This window comes from Pseudorasbora parva, chromosome 9 (assembly GCF_024679245.1).
Source record: "Pseudorasbora parva isolate DD20220531a chromosome 9, ASM2467924v1, whole genome shotgun sequence".
NCBI lineage: Eukaryota > Metazoa > Chordata > Actinopteri > Cypriniformes > Gobionidae > Pseudorasbora > Pseudorasbora parva.
In genome coordinates this window covers 47,230,269-47,249,158 of record NC_090180.1, presented here as the reverse complement: position 1 = coordinate 47,249,158, position 18,890 = coordinate 47,230,269, and the positions used below count along the sequence as shown (strand labels likewise).

The 18,890-nt window shown below is 39.5% G+C and overlaps 1 long non-coding RNA gene across 1 annotated transcript in view; it reads right to left on the bottom strand.

Moving 5' to 3' along the window:
* Positions 1-18,890, bottom strand: part of LOC137089785 (uncharacterized) — a 52,449-nt gene that overhangs the window by 11,800 nt on the left and 21,759 nt on the right. Inside the window, exon 3 of the long non-coding RNA XR_010907789.1 lies at positions 10,155-10,426. This is a non-coding gene — a long non-coding RNA (uncharacterized lncRNA). The remainder of the gene's footprint in view (positions 1-10,154; positions 10,427-18,890) is intronic.

Here is an 18,890-nt window from a genome sequence, read left to right as displayed (position 1 = left end):
GTGGAAAATAGGACTCGGGCAGAAATCACGTTCATGCATGCGGTTATTAACGTTACTGTAGTCTAAAGCAGAGCAGGACCGAGTGTTGAGGAGCTGAGTACGGCTGCTGGAGCGATTGGTTATTAACGTTACTGTAGTCTAAAGCAGAGCAGGACCGAGTGTTGTGGAGCTGAGCACGGCCGCTGGAGCGATTGTTACACACACACACACACATGCCTCGCGAACACCGGGACTTTTATTATGACGGGACGGGACACAGTCGCTGGGCGCCTGCACTGATCCGCTCTTCCGGTTATGATTATGAGGTAAAGCAGCTCTGTTTATCATATTAGATACATTTAACTGTGTTTAAAATGATGTTATTACGTTACTCCAAGCGTTCACTTGTTCACACTGCTAAGAGTAAAGCGCTCCTGCCGAGTAAACCGGAAACTGAGGGTAGCGACAGGCGACTCCGTCAAACGCTATGCTGACACGTCCCTGTCCTTGGTTAAAATAGTAATTTTCTTACAATTTACAAATAGTTGGAAACATTTGGGATATTGTAAGTACTCAACTGAACAAAATATATAACACCAGCCTAGTGGTTTTTGGTAGCCTAGAAATCTAGACGCACCCTAGCGGCAGCAAATCTAATCTGCCCGCGAGTGTCGTCTAGCAACTCTCAATACCCTTCTGAGCTGTATTCCCCTAACTCTTGCCGGGCCAATCACATCGTGTATAGAGTCGGGGGGCGGGGCCATAATGACAACGGCCGAGTTGCGTTTGCGTGCTTCTAATAAACACAGAAACTGGCGAACGGCGGCGGTCTTTCAAATCAGCTTTGACCGCGACTCTGGAAGACTTGAGTTAAGCTTTTCTCTGAGAAAAGAACAAAGAACGGCACTGAAGTCATTCTTAAAAAGGGAAGATGTGTTCTGAGTTTAGCTGACCGGATACGGCGAATGTTTAATCAGTCAGCGAGCTCCGCTTCACCTTCGTTGCTCTGGTTGGTTGTAGCGCTATCCTATCGCGTGCAGAGGGAGTTTGAAAGACAACCGTTTATCCGCCCCTCGGATTGAGCCGTCAATGGTGAGTTTCCAGACCAAACATCTTGATGTGGGTCAGGCTTGTCAGGCTAGGTTTTTGGATATTTTACTGCAAAAATACTACATCGTGCACCTTTAAGCCAGGGGTTTTCAAACTGGGTTTTTTAGATAATTAAAATATACAGCAAAAATGGATAAAGTCTACCGATCAAGCTAACTGTTTAATTTCTAAACGTTTCTCTCCTTGTTTGCCATATACATACACTGTAAAAAATAATTTAGAAAAAAAGTTACCTGGTTGCCTTAAAATTTTGAGTTCATTGAAATTGAAATTTTGAGTTAATACAATGAACATTTTTTGATATTCGACAACCTTTATTAAAAGATTATTATAAGATTTAAGCATATTGGGTAATTGTGTGTTTTTTATTTCTGATGATGCAGTGAAACATGCCAAATAGTGCTATTTTCATGATTTATCGAATTTTTTATGTGGTTCAGATACAAAAATATTTTGAGTTTCTATTTATTAAACAAATTTCCTTCATTGTATCAACATACATTTTTAATTTCAATCAACTCAAAATTTTAAGGCAACCAGGTTACTTACTTTTTTAAGTTAAACCAACAAAAAACAACCAAATTTTTTTACAGTGTACCTTTCAGAATTGTATATGTTTGCTTTGTATCTTGCTAGTGAGTTTTTCTCACTATTGTCGCCTTTATCTCGCTCACTGGGTTCGTAGAGCAGAAATCTTAATGCGGTACGCAAGCTGCTTAGTTTTTTATTTAGTTTATTTATCAGGGATAATTTACTAAATACATTAATCTTACGAAATGATGTTTTGTACCAGAATTAGCTAATGCTAGTTTCCATCTGCAGTCCCCGGGCAGGTGCACACAATATTAAAACATTACATTACAATGACTTTCAGCAGCACTAACAAATACATACAATATTAGAAAAATAATATATCTTTTACCAGAATACATTTATTGTGAAAGTTGCATATACAAGTAATTTTTAATTGAACACCTTCTTCAGGTTTATACGTCCAACATTAAGTATAATTTAAATTTGGAAACAATGTTGTATTTAAAATGTCATACTTACTATTTATCTAACAGTTTAAATGTTTTTTCATACATAAAAATATATAGATGGATTTAAGGGGGTCCCCCATAAAGGGGCATCATATTTTAGGCATCGTAAAGTTTGAAAACCCTCTTAAGAAATAATTTGTCCAAATAGCAATTAGTCAAAATGTAATCAGTCTTACTTTTCTCATTCAAATTGAATCGATCTGCCATTTTACGTAACAGATTTTTAGTCTTATAGAAAAAAATGAGATGACTTACTTATAAGACTAGTCTAAGTGGTTTATGCAACCGGCCCCTGATCACACGTTTCGTATTCTTTCAGCATGTCAGCATCTGTCATCTGACTTCCTGTTCCTGCTCTTCTCTGATTGGCCGTCGTACGGAGTGTGTTTTGCGCATCACGTTTGGCGAGTGAGTTCCTGTGACCGTTGACGCGTGATGCATTGGATTTATAGCGTGTGTGTGTCTCAGGGGGCGGGGCTTCAGATTAATTTGCATGTCTGTTTGTCACTGCATCTGTTCAGACTGAATGGCATATGTGCCGGCGGCGAGGAATATGCAAATGGACTCATGCTCAGATCTAGACACTATTCTGTTCTTCCGACACACACACACACACACACACACACACACACACACACACACACACACACACACACACACACACACACACACACACACACACACACACACACACACACGTGGATGGTTTTAATAGGTTTCATTCAGACCCAGACAGACCCCCTCCTCCCCTAAAGCTACCCCAGACATGAACCCCAAACCCCTCATGTTCAAGTGCAAACCCAAAAAGCAGGAGTGTAACCCCCCCCCACACACACACGTACTCACACACACTCATATATACACACACACGCACACACACACACACACTCACACTCATAAACTCACACACTCATATACTCAAACACACACACACACACACATACTCACACACAGTCATATACACACACATACTCACACTCATACACACACACACACTCACACTTATACACTCATACATACACACAGACACAGAGACACGCACAGACACACACACTCATATATACACACAAACACACACACACACACACATTTATATACACACGCCCACTCATATACACACACGCACACACTCACAGACACACAAACACGCACACACGTCTGCAACATACAAGCTCACACACTTTCAAACAAACACACACACACACACACACACATACGCAAATAAACATGCACACAGACACCCTCATACACACACTTACAAATACACTCACACACACACACAAACAAACATACACACACACTCATATACACACATACATGCACTCACAGACACAAACACACACAAGTACACTCACACTCTAACACACACACACACACACACACACACACACACACTTGCATGTACACACAAGCACACACTCTCCACTCACAAGCACTCAGACACACACATATATGTGCACATGCTTACACACACTTTCTCAAACAAACAAAAAAACAAACAAACACACACACATACACACACACACACTTATATACACATGCCCACTCATATACGCACACACTCACAGACACACAAACACGCACACAAGTCTGCACACACTCACACATACAAGCTCACACACTTATAAACAAACACACACACACACACACACACACATACTCAAATAAACATGCACACAGACACCCTCATACACACACTCACAAATACACTCACACACACACACAAACATACACACACACTCATATACACACATACATGCACTCACAGACACAAACACACACAAGTACACTCACACTCTAACACACACACACACACACACTCAAACACGCACACACACACAAGTGCGCGTCTTCACCATTGCACCCTGTTCAAACAAACAAACAAACAAACACTCAAACACACACACACACTCACAAACACACACACACACACACACACACTTAAACACACACACATACACACACTCAAACACACACACACACACACACACAAACACTTACACACTCACACACACATACACACACTCAAACACACACACTCAAACACAAACACACTCAAACACACTCAAACACACACACACACACACACACACACACACACACACACACTCAAACACACTCAAACACACTCAAACACAAACACACTCAAACACACTCAAACACACTCAAACACAAACACACTCAAACACACTCAAACACACACACACACACACACACACACACACACACACACACTCAAACACACTCAAACACACACACACACACACACTCAAACACACACACACACACACACACTTAAACACGCACACACACACAAGTGCACGTCTCCACCATTGCACCCTGTATATGACCAGAGCACGTGTCCATTATATGATGGTGTGTTTGCTCAGTCCTGCGTGGCTGTTGTTATTGCTCAGACCTCTAACGTTAAGCACTAATGTAACATTTAGTGTAAAAACAGGAAATTTCACAGTTAACACCAAGAAAGGGCAAGTAACTACCGGTAAGTAAACATGAAATTCAGAAGTAGAAAAACTTAAATAATCTGAAAAAATCAAGTGTGTGCGTTTCTCCAGTCGTGCCTGTGCAGCGTTTGAACCCTGTGAGGAACGGGACGGTGAGGTGTGGACGTTTTTCACTTTGAGCTTCATCTCTTCTGTCCTACATCTCTGACAGCTTCACTTCATCTAAAAATAAACGTGTGGCGGCAGAATTAGAAACTCATTTAAATCCGTCTCATTCCCTGTTCATTTGAAGTGCTGGATGGACATCACACTCACACTGACGCTCGCTCACGTCCACCAGAATAAATCAAAACATTCAGATCTCAGCGGCGTCTCAAACGGTGCTCAGATCTGCTGACATATGAAAGTCTTCTTCAGTCTGAGGTCAAAGATCTCCGTCTCAACTTCAGCTGCGCGGTTCGGAGAGGAAAAAACTTTCCTTTCTGATAAAAATGTGCTATTTAAAATGTGTTTAAAAAAAAAACCTGCTTTCTTGGCTTGTTTATAATGCTGCACAATTTTCACAATGAATTTGTGATAATAAATAAATTTTACAATTATTATTAATATCATTATTATTATAATTTATTATTAATAAATTGCAAAATTACAATAAGAAATATTACTGTGTATTATTTTACTGTAAAAAAACATCTAGTATTTAATAAAAATCTAATAATATTAACAATTACAAATTGTTGTTGTTTTATATTTATTATTATTATTATTAATTAAAAATGAGAAATATTACTGTTGTATTATTTTACAGTAAAATATGCATCCATTTAAGAAAAATATAATAATAATAACAAATTACTATTGTTATTATTTTATTATTACTAAATTATAATGTTAAAATAAGAAATATATTACTGTTGTAGTATTTTGCTGTAAGTGTGAATAAATAAAAATACAACAATAATAATAATAATAATAAGAATAATACATTCAAAATAGAAATAATAGCATTGTATTTTACTGTTTAAAAAGATATTATTTAAAATATAGTAATAATAATATTAATAAATTCCTAGTATTATAATTGTTATTATTAAACAATATAAATATCAAACAAAAATAATACATAATACAGTTGCATTATTTTACTGTAAAATAAACATCTAGTATTTAAGAAAAATAAAATAATCAAAAAGTATTATTATTATTATAATAATAATTATTATTAAATTATAATATTAAAATAAGAATTAAATACATTTTAATGTTTTTTTAGTAATTTTTTTTGCTTTAAATAAATATAGTATTTGAGAAAAATATTATAAATTAATTTAGTTCACTAAATAATTCAATAAGTTATTATTATATTATTACTAAATTATAATATTAAAATAAGAAATACTATCATTGTATTTTACTGTTAAATAAACATAGTATTTAAAAATATATAGTAATAATAATATGAATAAATTACTATTATTACCATTTTATTATTATTACAAAATTAAAATCTTAAATAAAAATAATACATATAACAGTTGGATTATTTTACTGTAAAATAAAATCTAGTACTAAAGAAAAATAAAATTATATTATTTTACAGTAGAGATTATAGCGATTAATCATGAGCTGTGGTCCACATTGATTTTATAGCTCTGAATTATTACTGTATGAACACTAGTGACTCATATGTGTCTGTTTTTATTTCTTTCTTATGAAAAAATATTGAAACTCGACTGAGGCCTCCATTACACGTCCTGATCCGAATCCTAATCCATGAAGCTCACCGCGTGCCACGTTCAACCACACGTACTTATTGAACTAACACACTAATTACACTCCGCCCTCCTATCAGACGGTCTGCCCTCCCTCCCTCCCTCCCTCCCATTGGTCTTCACAGCGAGTGATTTGCATATGAGGGGCCTCCGTCTGAGTTCCATATGTCAGCGAGTGAGGCTCCATCTCAACCGCGCTGACAGCTTCTTTGAATGGATTGTTTCTCCCGCCGAGTGATTTGCATGCTCACGATCCGAGCTCATGAGCGATTAGGTGCTTCCTCCAAACCCCTCCCTCGTCTCCAGCTAAATCAAGGATATGCAAATGCAATTAGACAGAGTTTGTGAACTGCTAACGGCCACACAGATGGCAAACGGGGAAAGGCGCCGCCATCTTTTGGAGGGAAACGGTTGGCGGAAGAAATAGCCGCCATTTTGTTTGTTGTGGTGCCAGCTAGATGCTCTTCACAGCAGCGGCGGGCGAACGCTGGCAGACGGGCACTACTGGCCGCGGATGAGCTCGAGTAAAACAAAACGGGCAGACAAAGAAACCAGACTAAATGAGACCACAAAAACACAAAAGATGCACTTAAAGGGTTAGTTCACCCAAAAATGAAATGTCTGTCATTAACTCATCCCCCAAAAGTCGCTCCACACCCGTAAGACCTCCGTTCATCTTCACACACAGTTTAAGATATTTTATATTTAGTCTGAGAGCGTATGCAAGTGTATGCACACTATACTGTCCATGTCCAGAAAGGGAATAAAAACATCATCACAGTAGTCCATATGAGACATCAGTGGGTTAATTAGAGTCTCTTGAAGCATCAGAAATACATTTGGGTCCAAAAATAACAAACACTACGACTGACTCCCTGATCAGTGCCCTGACTACTGAACTAGGGAGCTGATTGAGATGCACCCAAAGACTTTATTCAGCATTGTCTTCTCTTCCGGGTTTGATTTCAATCCTCAAATAAAGATTCGAACGGTTATGAATCAGCGAAAATTGATTCATGATTCAGATCGCGTGTCAAACTGCTGAAAGTGCACTATATAGGGGATAGGGAACGATCAGACAGTGCACTATATAGGGGAGAGGGAACGATCAGACAGTGCCCTATATAGGGGAGAGGGAACGATCAGACAGTGCACTATATAGGGCATAGGGAACAATCAGACAGTGCCCTATATAGAGGAGAGGGAACGATCAAACAGTGAACTCTATAGGGGATAGGGAACAATCAGACAGTGCACTATATAGGGGATAGGGAACGATCAGACAGTGCACTATATAGGGGATAGGGAACGATCAGACAGTGCGCTATAAAGGGGATAGGGAACAATCAGACAGTGCACTATATAGGGGATAGGGAACGATCAGACAGTGCTCTATATAGGGGATAGGGAACGATCAGACAGTGCGCTATATAGGGGTTAGGGAACAATCAGACAGTGCACTCTATAGGGGATAGGAAAAGATCAGACAGTGCTCTATATAGGGGAAAGGGAACGATCAGACAGTGCACTATATAGGGGATAGGGAACGATCAGACAGTGCACTATATAGGGGATAGGGAACGATCAGACAGTGCACTCTATAGGGGATAGGGAACAATCAGACAGTGCACTCTATAGGGGATAGGGAACGATCAGGCAGTGCACTATATAGGGGATAGGGAACTATTCAGACAGTGCACTATATAGGGGATAGGGAACGATCAGACAGTGCGCTATATAGGGGATAGGGAACGATCAGACAGTGCACTATATAGGGGAGAGGGAACGATCAGACAGTGCACTATATAGGGGATAGGGAACGATCAGACAGTGCACTCTATAGGGGATAGGGAACAATCAGACAGTGCACTCTATAGGGGATAGGGAACGATCAGGCAGTGCACTATATAGGGGATAGGGAACTATTCAGACAGTGCACTATATAGGGGATAGGGAACGATCAGACAGTGCGCTATATAGGGGATAGGGAACGATCAGACAGTGCACTATATAGGGGAGAGGGAACGATCAGACAGTGCACTATATAGGGGATAGGGAACGATCAGACAGTGCACTATATAGGGGAGAGGGAACGATCAGACAGTGCACTATATAGGGGAGAGGGAACGATCAGACAGTGCACTATATAGGGGATAGGGAACGATCAGACAGTGCACTATATAGGGGAGAGGGAACGATCAGACAGTGCACTATATAGGGGAGAGGGAACGATCAGACAGTGCACTATATAGGGGAGAGGGAACGATCAGACAGTGCACTATATAGGGGAGAGGGAACGATCAGACAGTGCACTATATAGGGGATAGGGAACGATCAGACAGTGCACTATATAGGGGAGAGGGAACGATCAGACAGTGCACTATATAGGGGAGAGGGAACGATCAGACAGTGCACTATATAGGGGAGAGGGAACGATCAGACAGTGCACTATATAGGGGATAGGGAACGATCAGACAGTGCACTATATAGGGGAGAGGGAACGATCAGACAGTGCACTATATAGGGGATAGGGAACGATCAGACAGTGCACTATATAGGGGATAGGGAACAATCATACAGTGCACTCTATAGGGGATAGGGCACGATCAGACAGTGCACTATATAGGGGATAGGGAACGATCAGACAGTGCACTATATAGGGGATAGAGAACGATCAGACAGTGCACTCTATAGGGGATAGAGAACGATCAGACAGTGCACTATATAGGGGATAGGGAACGATCAGACAGTGCGCTATATAGGGGATAGGGAACAATCAGACAGTGCACTCTATAGGGGATAGGGCATGATCAGACAGTGCACTATAAAGGGGATAGGGAACAATCAGACAGTGCACTATATAGGGGATAGGGAACGATCAGACAGTGCACTATAAAGGGGATAGGGAACAATCAGACAGTGCACTATATAGGGGATAGGGAACCATCAGACAGTGCACTATATAGGGGATAGGCAACGATCAGACAGTGCACTATATAGGGGATAGAGAACGATCAGACAGTGCACTCTATAGGGGATAGAGAACGATCAGACAGTGCACTATATAGGGGATAGGGAACGATCAGACAGTGCAATATATAGGGGATAGAGAACGATCAGACAGTGCACTCTATAGGGGATTGAGAACGACCAGACAGTGCACTATAAAGGGGATAGGGAACAATCAGACAGTGCACTATATAGGGGATAGGGAACGATCAGACAGTGCACTATAAAGGGGATAGGGAACAATCAGACAGTGCACTTTATAGGGGATAGGGAACCATCAGACAGTGCACTATATAGGGGATAGGGAACAATCAGACAGTGCGCTATATAGGGGATAGGGAACGATCAGTCAGAGCACTATATAGGGGATAGGGAACGATCAGACAGTGCACTATATAGGGGATAGGGAACAATCAGACAGTGCGCTATATAGGGGATAGGGAACGATCAGACAGTGCACTATATAGGGGATAGGGAACGATCAGCAGTGCACTTTATAGGGGATAGGGAACGATCAGACAGTGCACTATATAGGGGATAGGGAACGATCAGCAGTGCACTTTATAGGGGATAGGGAACGATCAGACAGTGTAATCAGAAAATAAAATTGCTGCTTCCAGCTATATTTGTTTTTTGAGTCTGCCAGAGTGAGAAAAAGTGCTGTATTGAGTTTAATTTATTCATAACGTGTTGATTGGAACTGCACACCATCTCCTTACAGACAAAGAGCTAATGAAACTCAATCGTGTAGTAAACCGCAGCACTGGGCCACTCACCTCAGCTGACTCTCTGCAGGCGAGACCGGACCCGCATGGCTTTCCCGTATCAACACACACACACACACACACACACACACACACACACACACACACACACACACACTCTCTCTCTCTCACACACTCTTACATGATCTCTCTCACACACACACACACACTCTCTCGTGCCTCTCGGGCGGTTCTGAGCGCAGGAGGGTGATCCTCAAAGCCCAATGTCCCCGGCCTCCGCATGTCTGTGAACTTCACTTCTCTCCATCTCTCGCTCTCCTTCTCTGCGGACACAACAAGAGAAGTGTGAGACTCAGATTGTTCAATATGCCTGAAGTGCTTCATTCAAATAGTTACAGTTAATGAAATGTGTGTATTTCTAAATACAAATAGGGGAAAGAAGTCTGTGTGAACGTGTTGATGCTGTTGGCTTTGTGTTTTTTGGTAATATTTAGAAATGCACCAGTACTAAATTTCTCATGCGTTACTGATAGCTGATTATTCAGAACGATATCTGTCGATACCCATATATCATACCAACAGTTTGATTTTCTTAAAGTCCCACTGAAGTGCCCACTGTTCACCAATCTTAGTCGAACACTCAGATTTGATCTATAGATTGTGGTCAAACTTGTGTGTGTTATATTTATATTATATTATTGTGTTTTATAGAAAATATCTTAAGCATATAATGACACAATCGTCTCCTGTAGAGCTTCTTCACAGCGGAAATTAGTGATGCATCTGTTATGCAATTGTTTGTGTGTGTGAGTGTGTGTGTGTGTGTGTGTGTGTGTGTGTGTGTGTGTGTGTTTGTGTGTGTGAGAGAGAGAGATTGTGAGTGTGTGTGAGAGATTGTGAGTGTGTGAGACAATGTGTGAGAGTGTGTGTGCAGTAATTATTTGTGTAGTTCTTTTTCTGCTCATCACTGCTTTGAAACATCTGTATTGTACAGAGCGCTGAATAAATGAATGTATAGAAATGCATTAAATGTGCGCTTTTTCTTCATCATAGTAATTCTAACAACTTCGTCCAAAACCTGATCATTTTACATTTATGCATTTTGTCAGATGCTTTCACACTGCATTCAAAGTATACATTTTCATAGTTACATTGGTGGAGATTAAAATGAGAATTATAGAGGAGACAGGAATCAGAAGCATTAGTTATGCATGCATGTTTCTACTGTACGATTCTCTGGAGAGGGTCATACGAGTTTTCTGTGAACTTACACACACACACACACACACACACACACACACACACACACACACACACACACACACACACACACAGTTCTGGACCGTTAGAGCTTTTATTTGTTTCCTGCGGGTTGGCACTTATAATTTGTATCCATAGTAACGACCCTCTTCTCCGCCATGGAGAAAGAGAAGGAAGCCGACTGTGATTGGTCTGAATATTTTGGGGTCAGTTTCTGCTGATGCTGGTCATGAATACATCAGATATCAGCTGGTTTGATGCAGGTGGCCAGAGAGCAGAATAAAAGCTCATTTATCTGTGTCCAACTGTAGAGTCGACATGAAACTGCATCCGCAAACATATTATGAAGTGTTTCTGAGTAAACCAGCATATTCGATGAGGACTGCGAGCATCAGCAAGCTCTTCTGTGGCTGAAGGTCACGCTCTTCCTATAGGACAATGGTCATGCTTCTTTATCACATGCATCTTTTTAGCTATTATATGAACTTTTATATGAAATAGGTCATGTTAAAAGGTATTAAATTATTATACATGAACTATTGGCAGCAATAGCTAAACCTAAATTTGACACTTAATTAACATTATTTTCATCCTTGGTGACATCAGATAAAATAAATAAACACGTTCATATTTGGAGAAAGTTTACAATAACGTACGTTGATGACCAGGAATCAATTTTGAGTTTAAATGCATCTCACATTTTAAAAGTTCATTATTTTGATTATTGGGTGTAATTAACTAGAAATAAAATGATTGCAGCTCTATTCCCAGTCTGTCTGAAACGCTCTAATTGAGTTTTTAACTTTAAAAAGTAAGTAACCTGGTTGCCGTAACATTTTTAGGTTATTGAAATAAAAATGTTTAGTTGATACAATGAAGGAAATTGGTTTAATGAATAGAAACTCAAAATATTATTGTATCTGAACCACATAAAAATGTGATAAATCATGAAAATAGCACAATTTGACATTTTTCACTGCATCATCACTAATAAAACACACACAATGACCCAATATGCTTACAAAATCTTTTAATCATAAAAATGTTCATTGTATTAACTCAAATTTTTAATTCCAATGAACTAAACATTTTAAGGCAACCAGGTAACTTATTTTTTAAATATTTTTTTATAGTGTATAAAGCCCCTCCCCTAAAAACTCAGAGTCTTCTGATTGGCCAGCTGACCCAGTGCGTTTTGATTGGCCGAGCCTCTTGGAAATGTAACGCCTCTTACCATAATCATGAGCTTCAGCTCCCAAGGCTTCTCAAGCATTTGTAATCATAATGTCGTTGGTTTTACCGTATCAGTTTGAGCCCAAAACTGCGGATGATCAAGCCGATGATAATAATACAGTCTTCTCTCTTTGTGTACGCGTTTGGGGGCCATTATGCCTGTATTTCACACTGTGACATTGACGTTTGAGGAAGTAATATCTGGACTCGGATCGAGGCGTTTTAGGCAGGTCTGAATCAGTGTTACATAAGACCTTACATAATGAACCGTTGTGTTTTTATTACCTTAGAATAAGACATTTCTATCTTCATACACTGCAGGTCCCTTACAGTGAAGTCGCCATTTTGCTCTGGCATGTTTCTACCGTAGCCCTAAAGGGACAAACTGCTCTACAGAGCGCTAGCTACTCTCTGCTGTCTCAGATTACATATTTGTCCAGTGTCGGCCACCGTAGCTTCTCTATGTGCTTAGAAAGGGAGGGGTGAGAGGTGGGCAGTTGCAATTCACAACCTCACCACTAGAGGCCGCTAAAAAAACGTACACACTGCACCTTTTTGCTTTTCCACCAAACGCAACCTTGCCAAGTTTCTGTTGTAGCCAATACGGAAGTGACCTAAACTGCAGTTCATCGACTGGCCACTGTCCAGAAGGAGCAGAATCTCATTGAGTCTCATGTTAAAATGCCCAACTTTACAGCAGAATAAAAACATGTTTACAGTCTGGTACAAATTGTGATTTTGGTCTATACCGCTAATTTTGCCCTTCATGACGACTGTAAAGGGGGGTGATTTTTTTATATAACTCATTCGTTTACATTATATAAAGCCTTACAGTTCTGCATAATTAAGGGCGTGGCCACTTTGAGTGACAGGTGTATTGTCTGCTGTCTGTAGTTATCATGTCACCTAAGCTCCGCCCACGTCCCGCCTGGGAAAATTTCCAGGAACCTTTTTTCCCCAGACTTGTTGCTTGTTGTCTGCTTTTCCATTTTTATATAACTCATTTGTTTACATTATATAAAGGCTTAAAGTTCTGCATAATTAAGGGCGTGGCCACTTTGAGTGACAGGTGGATTGTCTGCTGTCTGTTAGTCATTAAGTCACCTAAGCTCCGCCCACGTCCCACCTGGGAATTTTTTTCAGGAACTTTTTTCAGGAACGCACTGCAGCAGACTTTTAAAAAAGTCCCCCTCATTTTGGTGGTTGAAATAAAAGTTATGGAGTCAACCCATGAGCATGTTCAGCGCTCCCACCCCTAAAAGTTCCTAAACTTTGAGAAAGCACTACCTCGCGATCAGAGACTTTCTGAAGGCGGACATTTTTTACCCGAAACTTAATTTAGACCCTGCGATCTAGACACATTCCGAGTACCAGCCCAAAATCCCAACAGTCCCTGAAAGCTCCTGCGATGAATGCGTGGCTTTATATAGAATACGTCGCTTTGTGCAAGACTATGAGCGTTGTAAATTTGCAGATCCATGCACAAACTGATACTTTACACACTAAAGGAAACATTAAAAGCATCATATAGCCATTTAAAAAACTGCAGCGAAACCAGTATTTAACTCTTTCCCCGCCAGCGTTTAAAAAAATAAAAAGTTGCCAGCCACCGCCAGCATTTTTGATCATTTTCACAAAACTAGAATATTTGTATGGATATCTGAACATGCAATATATCAAAAGAAAGAACAGATCTTATTTTAAACAAAAAAGCCAGTTTTACTCCAGCTTCATGCATTCGTTTTTTATTATCATGTGAATGGGGATAATAAAGTTTTATTAAAAAATGACATTTTTGAGCAAAAAGCTGAAAAAAGATGAATTAATGATAGAAGAAACAGATATAATTCCCTTAATAAATGCATTCGTTGTTATTTTTTTATTTTATCTAATACATATTTTAGATGAATGATGATAACGTGTAATCCAAAATACCAGCAAAGACAGCTTCATATATTTTATATCGTAACACTCTACCATTCAAAAGTTTGGGGTCAGTAATATATTTTTAAATATTTTTGTCTCCTCTGTCTTTATTTGATCAAGAATACAGTAAAAACAATGACATATTATTACAATTTAAAAGAACGGTTTTCTATCTGAATATTTATATTCAAATGTAATTTATTCCTGTGATGCAAATCTGAATTTTTGTCCAAAACGGCATCAATGTCAGCTGGTGGATTTCTCAGCGTGTCTGTGGAGGCTCGCAGAAAACTAACATTTATTTATGCTGAAGCTTTGTTTGTCTAGCAGCGGCCGGTCCCTGGGAAATCACCTGCGCTTCGAGTCCTTTAAGAGGCGTCCGGCCCTCCGGCATGAGTTTTCAAAAGCTCCCAGTGAAGAGATCCTCAAAGAGCCGCTCAGTCCCTTCACTACACCAACAGCCTATACATCTCCTCACAATACACACGCTGATCGCCTGTGAGCATCACACATTGAACTAATTACAGGGAGACCCCCGATCTGCATTTCCATCTGAATCACGGGAGAAGGGAAGAAAGGGACACGGGACGAGGAGAGACGCGCTGGTCCGTATTTACTGAAAGGACAGGCTTGTGTCTTTGAGTTGCATGATCGTAAAGAAGGGTAAACAAGGCACAGGCGAGCTAATTGAGCGGAACGGCATTCCCTGCGGATCCTACAGAGAGGCGGGAAGCCATGAAAAAAGACTGGAAGAGAGAGTCGCCCGAGGCCTATTCGGCACAGATCGCTGGAAATATCTCACAGCGGTTCCCCAAAGAACTTTTAAGCGAAACGTTTTTAAAAGAACCATTTTTTTAAAGGGATAGTTCACCAAAAAATGAAAATTCTGGCCTCAACTAAACCCACACGGCAAAAAAATGCTCTTCTTAATTTGTAATTTTGTCTTGTTTCTAGTCTAAATATCGAACAATTTTTAAATCAAGATGCATTTACTATATAAGTTAAAACACATAAGAAATGTTTCCTTATTTTCTTAAAAATCTAATCTAAATTAAGTGAGTTTTTGCTTAAAACAGGCAAAATGACCTGCCAATGCGGTGAGAAAAATAATCTTGTTTCTGATTGAAATCTTGTTTCTTGTTTCCGTCCCAAACAGAAATAAGATTCTTTTTCTCACCCCATTGGCAGATCACTTTGACTGTTTTAAGCAAAGACTCACTTCATTTAGATATTTTTTCCCCAGAAAACAAACAAAAATATCTTATGTAATTTTACTTATCTAGTAAATGCATCTTGATTTTTGACTTAGAAAAAAATACTAAATAAGAAGAGCATTTTTTGCAGTGTGTATGAAGTTCTGTTGAACATAAAGTAAGATATTTTTAAGAATGTTGGCAATCTGGTCTCCATTGACTTCCATAGAACAAAAATACTCGGGAAATCAATAAGGGACAAGAAACTGTTTGATTACCAACATTCTTCAAAATATCTTCATTCATTCATTTTGGGTGAACTATCCCTTTAAGACTCATTCAAACCAATGGTTCACACCAACGATAATACTCGAAATACTCGATTCTGATTGGTTAGAAGGTGTCTTTCTCTGTAATTAATTCAAATAAATGCTATAATTTCTTCATAAAAAAAAAAAAAGTAATCTTACACTCTACTTTATCTCTGTGTCCGATTCAGAGCAGCAGATTGCTGGATCTCACGAGCCGTAACTGACGACAATAACCATAAAATACCCTTACGGTCAAATATTGCACTGCAAAACATCAGCTTTAAGTTGGCAATGTTGGCAAATGACCATGCACTGAAAAAAAAAAAAAAAGACCATGCACAAAAGAAAAGAGTTGGATTTACATGATTTAATTGTGTACATCAGTCCCACATGAATCAGTTAAGTTAAACAAACATCATGGAATGAATACATTTTAAGTGAATTTTATAACACTCTAAAAAAATGCTGGGTTAAAAACAACCCATGTTGGGTTGGAAATGGACAAACCCAGAAATTGGGTTGTTTGAATGGGTCCATCTACTAGGGTTCAAACAACCCAATTTCTGGGTTTGTCCATTTCCAACCCAACTTGGGTTGTTTTTAACCCAGCATTTTTTAGAGTGAAGGCTCTCTGACATGATTCAGGCATTTAATTTCATATATTTATTAATCCACTACAATTTAATATATTTTAATGTTAAACAACTGAATTATAATACTGCACTAGTTAGCTGACACACTTTTATCTCGCAAAAGCACACATTATCATCTTAAATGTTTAACGTTAAAAGCTCGTTCATCAAAGCCGTTCTGACATGAGTTGTTTTAGTCACACCTTAAGCAAAAGCTCCACTCTTCTCCTCAATGGTAACACACTGTAATTTAAATTATTCTAATAATTACAACATAATTGAATATTAAACTCTATTAAACACAATCAAGTCTCCCCCTCTCTCATCTTGCTTAAAAATACATAAAATAACAACATTTAGGGCCCTATCTTGCACCCAGCGCAATTGACTTTGTACACCGCCGCATGTGTCATTCCTATTTTGCACCAGCGCAAAGCGCGCTTTTCCCTCCACAGAAGCACGTCGCTAAACTAGTGAATGAACTTGCGCTCCCTGGGCGGTTCAGCGCAAAAAAGGAGGCGTGTTCCGGCGCAAACAATCCCTGGAGCTATTTTGCTGTTCCATTAAACAACAACGCGCCACTGACCAGAAAAAACCTCGTCTAAAGTCAGCGGCGCGTTGCGCGTTGTTCATTATGCTATTTTAAGGGCGCATGCTTGACCATAATGTATAGCGTGCACAACCCGCATACACTTCGCTCATGTAATCTACACAGATGAAAGTTATTTTTGCATATTAATATTAAAAAATATGAACACATGAGATGACGGAAATCATTGTGGTGTGCCACGAAGATGTGAAAAAATAGGCATAAATCTAGCGTACAAATTATTCAGGCTAATTGTAGTAATGAAGGATCAGACCTGTTTGCCCAATAGTGGCAAGACATCTGTATATAAGGACATCTGACAAACTGGTTTGTCCGTCAAGAACCAGAAAAAAAAAAAAGACTGAAAAACTGTTTAACCGACGCTATTTTGGGTGTGTTTCTCCCATCCCCATACAACACAACTCCTCTGTCTTTCACTGCTCTTACTGGAACATCAGTCTCCTCGGCTGTGAACCGCTCCTGGCGTGCGCCTGGGAAATACGCCATAATAATAGCGATCCATAATGGAACTTGCGCTCCTGCTTTTAAAGGGAATGTTGGATGACGCTCTGATTGGTTTATTCACGTTACGCCCAAACCACACTTATGAATAATGAAGCTACTTCAGACCAACCCATTTTAGATTTGCGCCGGCGCAAGAGCCATTTATCCCGCCGGGAAAATAGCAACAGCGCTGAGACCCGCCCACAAAGTTACTTGAGCTTCGCGCTTTGACACTTGCGTTTCAGATCGTTAAAATACGGCCCTTAGTCACTCTTGATTTAGCCATATGCAAAGCATGCTGGGAACTAACAAGCCCCTGCCCAGTGTCAGTGCCAATGCAACAAATCATTCATGTAATCTCAACACAAACGGATGAAGTAAACTTCAATTTGACTTACATTTAAGTGGATTGAAAACAATCATGTTAAGTTAGGACAAAATGTAAATCAATTGTGTTGTTTTAGCTCATTTTAATTTAGCAATTTGAACAGGCAGTTTTATTCGGTGTGGCATAAGCGGTATAATCCACAGATAGCTGTACGTTAAATGATTTTGTGTCATTTGAAGCATTTAATGCTTCGCATCGGTTGGTTCTTTGCCTCCACATCAGGGCTATTCAAATCTTACCCTGGGGGGCCAATGCAGTGCAGAGTTTAGCTCTAACCTTAATCAAGCACACCTGAACATGCTAATCAATGTCTCCAGGATCATTAGAAAATCACAGGTGAGTGTGTTTGATCAGGGTTGGAGCTAAAATCTGCAGTGCATTGGCCCTCCAGGGTAAGATTTGAATAGCCCTGCTCCACATCATGCATTAAAATCCTTTAATGCACAGCTAGCCGTGAATTATCTTTTAATAAGCGTGAGCTGTCGCTTTAAATGCTCGATATCTTCAAAGCAGGATGGATTCTGATTGGCTGTCAATGTTAAATCATTCTGAAAGTGATATGGTTTCGCTGTGCTATATCTGTGCTCTGCCATTCCTTTATATTTAGAGTGATTTTTAGAACTATATCTTTTTCATCCTTGAACAGTAATAGATTCTAAAGAACCTTTTGTGAAATGAAAAGATTCCATGGATGTTAAAGTTTCTTCCATCGATGTCAATAACCGTTATTTTTTAAGCCTGTCGTTTCAGA